This window comes from Panthera onca, chromosome D1 (assembly GCF_046562875.1).
Source record: "Panthera onca isolate mPanOnc1 chromosome D1, mPanOnc1 haplotype 2, whole genome shotgun sequence".
Lineage (NCBI taxonomy): Eukaryota > Metazoa > Chordata > Mammalia > Carnivora > Felidae > Panthera > Panthera onca.
In genome coordinates this window covers 36,331,229-36,340,087 of record NC_138348.1, presented here as the reverse complement: position 1 = coordinate 36,340,087, position 8,859 = coordinate 36,331,229, and positions in this window count along the sequence as shown.

Genomic DNA, 8,859 nt, shown 5'->3' with positions numbered 1-8,859 from the left:
ATAGAAACGTTATCTACTTGTGCATTGGAGGCAAGCAGGAGAATGAAATTAAAAACAAAATATAAATATGAAATTTCAAGATGATGTAGAAATTCTGTCATCTTCTAAGAAATGAGAATTTACAAGTCTTTGGTCCATTCCTAATCTATACTCCAGAGCGGGAGCAGAGTATGCCATCCAAGTGTGCCACATTGACATGTGAGTTGTTTTGAGCATAAGGCAGTTAAGACCCAGCAGGCTTAGGAAAGCTTTATGCCTTTCCCCTTAAACTGCCTAAAAGAATTTAGATAGGGGCCAGAACCACAAAGCAATTACCAGAGATAACTTTAATCCCAATGACTTTTCTGTATGGCATGGCAACCATTTATTTACCAAACTCTTGCTTTTCTCGTCTCTCTGTGAATTGTCTTCCTCCCTTTGAAGTCCCAGACCTCTGCCCCTTCTCCTAAGCTCTGGATAGTATACAAACCTCAATTACCTGAGTGCCTGGGAGTCTCATACTTCATGGGGCTCCCATATGTATGAAATTAAATTTGCTTTTCTCTTGTTAGTCTTCCTTTTCAAGTTTATTATTAGACAAGCCAAAGAACCTAAAAAAGAAGGAAGGAATTTCTCACTGTCACTCAACCTAGCATGACTGGGCTTTCCTTTCAGTGTAAGGATAGTTGTATCATTCCCAAGTTTTCTGATTCATCTTTGTTTGCATATGAAATCCAGATGAACTTCACAAAATAAAATATGAATATACATTATTCACTCTCTGCCTTGGTTTCCAATAAAGTTAATGCAATATAGATTGTCTTAAAGAAAGCATGCTGTTCCTCAATGTCATTATATCTTGCTCCATTTATAGATATTTAATTATTTTCAATTTTCAATATCAACCATGCAATTTAAATCAGAGCTATTCTTTTGAACTTTTTAGCCCTTTTATCTAACTCTAGAGTGGAATTTAATAATCTACTCTTCTAGAAAAAAATGTTCAAGATTTTGGACTTTAGCTGATGCTTCTCAACATATAACACTTACAAAATTGTAAAAAAATTATTATAAAAATACAATTTGCAATCCCTCATGATGCAATAATATTCAAGAGAGAAGAAATAATATTCTTAAAGTTGCAGTAGTATGTTTGAACATGCTATAATTTGTCTCAGAAATCTTTATAGTTCCTGGCTGCCAGAATATTAATGATGGTTAAATTAGGTAAAGAAAAAAACCATAAATAATTTTTACTGTGAGTTTTTACAGGATAAAGAATAAAGTATTTATTTAAAAATTTACATGTTTATTGGAACTAAAAATTAGAGTAGATGGGGCACCTGGGTGGCTCAGTCAATTAAGCGTCCGACTTTGGCTCAGGTCATGATCTTGTGGTTTGTGGGTTCGAGCCCCATGTTGGGCTCTGTGCTGACAGCTGGAGTCTGGAGCCTGCTTCGGATCCTGTGTGTCCCTCTCTCTCTGTGCCTCCCCTGCTCGTGCTCTGTCTGCCTCTGTCTCTGTCTCTGTCTCTCAACATTAAAAAAAAAAATTAAAAATTAGAGTAGTCATTCCTATTAGCTAATTTGGACAAGAAACTTTTGAAATATAAATGTATATGAAGACTGTGATTTTTGTTCCTTAAGTTATCCTCCACTGACAATTCATTGAGAGAACAGAACAAAATGAAAGAATGGTCTTGAAAAAACAAAACCCAAAGAATCAAAGCATACCTTGTTGGTGTCGTACTGTTTAATTACTTATATAACTGAATTCTTATGGTCTTCCATCCCTGGGAGGAAATTTGAAAATGAATATGGGGCTCCCAATGTTTCATTTTGCAAAAGAAGTTATGATTTAATTGACTTAAACAGAAGGCCACTCTTCTCCCTCTCTTCTTCCTCCTATTCCAGTCCTTCGTTTCCTTCTAGAGTTCCTATACACATAGAGTTATGATGCACAGATTCAGACAAGAACCATTTGCAAACACTGCTCTAGCACTAAGTGGCAAATTCATTTTCCTGACGCTAAAATTGCTTAGCTCTTCAGTGGTCACCTTTAACAGGCAGTTTTGTAGTTCAAAGAACTTCTTGTAACCTAAGTTCTATGTAAAGCAATATCTGTGCTTAGCCAGTATTGAATTCTTTTCAGATTTGGGGGAATGTGAGATTGAGGATCCTGATTCAAAAGCATATTCTATTACATAGTATTTGCTGGTTTTTATTTAATAGGTCAAAACATCAGCATTGTTTTAAAGTAAAGAAACGTGTTAACTGCATTAGAAAAATTATATTCATTGTATAATAATATAATGACCGGGATTAAAGGTCTTAATTTAAGTATGAAATCTTATGCAATTTTAAGGTTTTGCCCAATCCTACCTTTTCATGAACAATTTTAGTAGCTGAAGCCCTATTGCTCTCGTTAGTCCATAATTTTTCCCATATTGAACATACATTAGGGCCCCGGTGAGACTTTCTTTGTTGCCTGCAGGCAAACTCAATATTCAGCTTTTGGCAAAAGCCAAGCATTTTGCTTTTTTTGAAGGGGTAAATCCCATAGAGATGAGAAAGCTATTTAATCTTGACAATTGGCTGTTCCCCTCAGGAGGTGGCAGGTAAATTCAGTAAAAGGCAATTTAATGACATGAATAATGTGACCAAGATAGAAACTCATTTAAGGTGTGCACAAATAACCACGGTCAAAGAAAGTAAACATGTGTTGGTTTAATAGATGCAGCAGAGAATTACTGCACTTTTTAAAAGAACTTCATTCTGAAGAAGTATTAAATTGCTATTTCAAGACAGCCAGTAATTTACTTAGCAAGGAAAAAAGAAGTTTAGATATTCAAAGAAAAAGTAATATGAAGTGTTCTTTAGTTCTCGGTGGAAAAGGACCGGTGGGGTGCTTGAGGATGCTTGTGTTTTATTCTGTGCAACTTTTTTGTTCCTTTATGCTGTGTTTCTACTGTTTGTTTCTTTGGTTTCATAAGTATTAAATGACTTGTTAGGGAAGGAAATTCTACCAACTTTTGGTAATTTTTGCATCAAGCAAGTGACTTTAGCAGATGAGTGATTGTAGTCCTCTCAGTCGGGGGCACTTTAAGCATCTCTCATGGGCCCTCAGATCCTTAGCAGTCATACCACACATTTATTTGTGTTCTATTTTTTTTTTAAGTTTTTTAAATAATTATTTATTTTTGAGAGAGAGAGACAGAGAGAGAGAGTGCAGGGAAGGGACAGAGAGAGAGAGAGGAAGGCAGAGGATCTGAAGCAGGCTCCATGCTGACAGCACAGAGCCCGATGTGGGGCTCCAGCTCACCAATTGCAAGATCATGACCTGAGCCGAAGTCAGATGCTTCGCCGATTGAGCCATCTGGGGACCCTTGTTAGTATTCTATTTTAAGGAAATGTTATATGTTGGTGATATCTCAGGCTCCTCTTTTGCCTTTCCTTAATCTAACCTTAATATCAAGCAAATGAATTTGAGGTTGGAGCCAGTTCCAATTTAATGTCTCTGAAATACTCTCAAAGAAATGTGAGCTAGTTTTACATAGTTCTCTTCACAAAATAAGGTTTCCACACACCACTTCAAATGAATCTATACACATTCATTTATTTGTGATCCGTTTTATACTATTCTGAAGAGACAGGTTATAGAAGTTTATTTTTCCTATATTTAGAAGATATTAATATGCCAGTGAGGTTTCTTTTGGGGTGGGAGTGTTACTTTCCTGGACAAAGAATGTAAAATGTTCCTAGGAATATGCATTTTCCTTTTACCACTAATCTTTCATCTCTGCCACCTAAAGTGCTGGAGATATTGTTTTGTTTGGTATTGTTTTAAGAAAAAAAAAATGGAAGCAAATTAGATTTCACATAAAAACTTTGAGTAGCTAATAACCAGTCCAGTGTTTGTTTTGTTTTTGTTCTGTAAAGCTGAAAAGTAACACATTTATATAAAAGGTTTATCATTTTCCTGGAAAAGTTCGACATGGAAGAATATGCAACGGGAGAAACCCATAGAACCACCTTGCTCTTCCTCATGTCATCAAAACAGGCACATCATCTTTGGTGTAGCTGCCTTTAAGTTGTGTCAAAACATATATCATCTTATATCAGAAAATATAGATTTGGGCATGAATATCAATATGTTTTATGAAATTAATTCTAGAGACTCTGTCAAGCATCTATGTCAAATTGTTGGGTGTTTTTCCATTTTCCCAAAAGTCAAAAATCAGAAACATGCATCTGATCATATGAATTAAAGATAATATAGCCTGGACAATGTTAAGTGTATTGTAAGCAATCCCAGACATGTGAAGTAAGTAGAAGCTTCCTCCATTAGGCAGAAAGTCTTTTGAGGGCAGGGTCTAAGTCAACGATTCTTAATGCCCCGCATGCCTCATTTGCAAGAGTCTGACAGTTGTGCTCACTGAGAAAACAATCAGAATTTTTTGTATCTCAGGTGACCTCTAAGCACTATTCCTACTTTTATAAAATTCTGTGTCTTTCGGTGTTTATAGAATACATTGGGAGAATGTGATCTGTGTGGTAGAGTCCCATAAGTCTTATGATCATACTTTTGACAAGAAATTCCTTTTCAGTTGTATTTGTAGTTTTAGTCCTACTCATATAATTATGATAATTTTCAAACAAATTATACGAGGTAAAATTATTCCAGATTTCTGACCTCAAGGAGGAGACAAACACATTTTTTTACAATATCCTGCTTACTCCTACTCGCCTAAGAATTACTTAGTTTTTATCCATCATATTCTCTCTCTCTACCTATCTCTCTCTGTCTTTTTCTCTGTGAGTCACACACATACACACACATAATGAAACTTACTTCCTACATTGTTTCTTTTACCCATGTAATTTTAACTGGACACATCTTTCTGTGCTACTGAGGTAGGGAAGCTGAAGGGACTCCATTTTAGAAAGGTTCCATCTCTACTGTTTTTCTACTAGGCCCCATTTACTCATGTTCTATATTTTGCATCTGAATAAGCCAAAAAAAAAGCTACGTTTCCACTCCAAGGGGAAAGCAAGAAGTTAACTATTCTCCAAGTTTTGTTCTAGGGCCTCAAACACCTGATAACATCTAAGAGCCAGATCCCAAACATATTCCAAGACATTAGCTTCAAGCAAACCTCAGCTGATGTTGGCATCATTACCCCAGAATAACACCTACTATTCACCTGTAACCTTGGATCAGACCCTACCCTGGATTACTGAAAGAACATGTACCCTAGACCCCTTTCTAATATAAACCCCCAGCCCCAAGCGATGGAGAGACTCACTCTCCTTTTTCCTTTCTGAGACTCTCAGTTACTCCATTTGCTATACCCTATCACTTATACTATTTAATAAACTCTGCTTTCACTTTTTCTGGTTTGTGTTTGATTTCTATCCTGTGTGAAGCCATGGACCCTCTTGACTGGTCTTGCAGGACACCCCCAGGTTCTTGGACTCAGCCTGCCTGCTCTATCCAATTATACTTCATCTTTCTTTCAAGGCAAATGATTGTCTCTAAGAAGTGTCTCCCTGATCAGCTTTCAGCCAACATCAAGTTATAGAGTGAATCTGCCATACACCTCCTATTTATTCTAATATTAAACTCTTCAGTTTATATATTTCTCCTATAATTCTATTTACTCTTGTATATAAACTCTTCACGAGATATAATTCTGGTCTATACAATATGTCCTAGTGAACCATACCTTATGTTAATCAACCTCTTCAAATATACAACCCTAAGAAATGAGTTCCTTTGGTTTTAAAGAATCATTTAATTTTCAGAATACAATATATATATATATATATATATATATACACATATATATATACATATATATGTGTATATATATATTCAGAATACTACATATATGTGTATATATATATATATATATATATATATAAAGAAAAGTATAAAGACAAAAATTAAAGACTCCTATAATCCTAGTACTTTAACAGTTTCCATTTTTTTAATCAGTTCATAATAAGGAGATCAATATATAATTAAAGTTGAATAACGATTTGTGATTAGATCAGTTCACTTAACAAGTTGCAAATGCCTTGATATAAATCAAACTCTGAATTTAGATTAATTCTAAAAGCTGATTACTTTCTATCTTTGATAGTTCATGTTTAATAAGACATTACAATGCAGATTTTGATAATGTTACTTAACCTATTAGATTGGCACATTTAGATTATTTACTTCTTTGCAACTAAGGATCAGGGTAATAAGGATTTACAAGTAAATTAACCAACGGAAATAACGTATTATCTTCATAGCTTAAATGAGGTTTAACCTAATTTCTCTGAGTGGGTAATTTTTAGTTGACGTCATTCTAAGTATATGCCTGCATCAAAACTTAGTAATATAATGACTCTGATCTTAATAAAGCATCTCTAATCTTGGATTTTAGAAGCAGTGCAGTGCAGGAGAAAACATTAGCTAGAGATGCAATTATTATTTATAGGTGTGTTTTGTTTAAACAATGTAAGTTGAAGATTTTGAGATGTATTCTGTTTGTGTGAAAACTGCTCAAAATGCTCCATGTTAGGTGAGGCAAATGGAGAAAAATGGGTTGAATTGATTTTTTTTGTTGCTAGTATGACAGGAATGAGACAATTTAATTTACCCTAAACAAAACTGTTGGATACATACTTATATGGAATAAGAGTCTGGCTCTCAAATTAATGATTTGGATTCTGGAAGTGCTTCAGGAGTTAAGCTGGACATTTTCATCATTTTCTGCCAAGTGATAGAGATTTTAATTGCTACATTGCATTTGGGAAAAGAATACAATAAAGAATATTTAAAAATAAAACATAGTTATTAGAGGCCACACACTGTAATTTCAGGCAGGACTTTTGGCCTCCTGCAGTGACCACACAGTGTGATGGCTTGAGACTGGATGCACCAGGCATGGCCCAACTCGAAGGTCCTCTTCTATAGAAAGATTCTACCCTATCAACTATTGTGACATTGAGTTTAAAGCTTATCTATTTTTTTCTTTTCATTTCAATTCAGAGGTTGATCCTTTTATATAGACTGTAAGTAACTAAAGAAGAAATGATAATCTATCCTTTTCCTGAGATCTACTGTACACAATAGCAACAATACGTTTATTGAGCAGAAAATAGCATAGTTGGCACTTTATTCCATTAACCGCTTCATATTCGTTGGTTTATCATCCAGGGAGGAAGCAAGCCATCAACTGACACCACAGCTTCAAAATGAAATCAATCCACCATATTAGCTATAAAAATAGTATTGAAAAGCAATTTTTGAGGTTAAAAGGCTAAGCAGCAATAGGTTAGGCTTGTGAGAAGGATATGAAGGCTGGCCTCAAATATCATGCAATGGAAATGTATTCTTTGTTAGTTTGCAGAACCAGAAAGGAAGCATTTCACCGTTTTGTTGTGTTCTAATGTTAAGATCTCAAAGATCATTCAGTTTTAAGCATTTGGACCTCCGTAAACTAGTTTACAAAGCTCATGAGGTAAGCTATCAGTCATGGAGCAGAGACAATTAAGGCAACCTTAAAAAATGTGCAGAATCTTCCTGACTTTGTTCAACTGAAAGAATCCATCTCTTAGCTTTCAAGATTTTTATGAAGCTCCCATGAATAATAATCTTTGCTTCAGGGAAAGTGTCCAAAAGTCTTGTTAAATCAAACTCACTCTTGATTTGAAAGAGACAATTATAATGATGTCATCTCCTGAATTATCTTAAATAAATTTAGAATCTGAAGGAACCATAATGATTAGTGAGCTCATACAGATTAAGGACATCTGCAAATATCAGCAAGGACATCCCCTCCCATTCTTCATCACTCAGGCAATGCTCATTCTGCACAGAGTAATTCAACAAGTACTTTTATTTTTTTGTACTTCATCTTGTCCCTAAAATTATGTATTTTTATATTATAGTTGATGACTTCTGTAGTAGATGAGCAAAGGCATAGATAGATGATAGATAGAAAAAGTTTGCTGGATGTGGTTCCTAAAATAATCTTTACAAATTATGGTGGCCCTACAAAGACAAAAACATTCCAGCTCTCATGCAATTAAAATCATTACTATCTTCTTGATAAAATTTATACTCACTTTCCTTAATGTTGTGCTACGAAGTCTGGCTTTCCAATTTAAAACCCAGAGTTATTTTAATATGGAAAGTTTAGTGAGTATTATATTGGTATTTCCTTTTATTTTGAGTTTTATTTCTTTGATTTTCAAGCATCCAAACACACACACACACACACACACACACACACACACACACACACACCTACACACATGTGCACTGGTTTTTTGCCCTGTTGTTTGACATATATTTCTCCTTATGATTTTTAGTTTATATTTTTATTTTTTTAAATTTTTGTAACTTTTTTTCAGTATTGAAAGACAGGGTGTGAGTCAGGGAGGGGCAGAGAGAGCAGGAAACAGAGTCCCAAGCAGGCTCCAGGCTCTGAGCTGTCAGCACAGAGCCTGATGCAAGGCTCGAACTCATGAGCAGTGAGATCATGACCTCAGCTGAAGTCGCCCGCTCAACCAACTGAGGCACCCAGGTACCCCTATAGTTTTCTTTTTAATTACTCAGGTTTCAATGAATATTTCACATATTTAACACTTAGCACATTGATTTATAATAATTATAGTAAAGTCTTTTCATAAATGTATGAAATTGGATTATTTACTGAGAGTTACCTTTTTTTACATGAGGACAATTCATTAGTAAAAATGCCATTTTTCTCTTATTTTCAAGAGTCTATAGATTGAAATACTGAGCCTTTTCTTATCTTTTAGCTTTATTCATTTGTCTACATTTTTCTTAATCCCACTGAGTGAAAGGATTCAGTTCTAG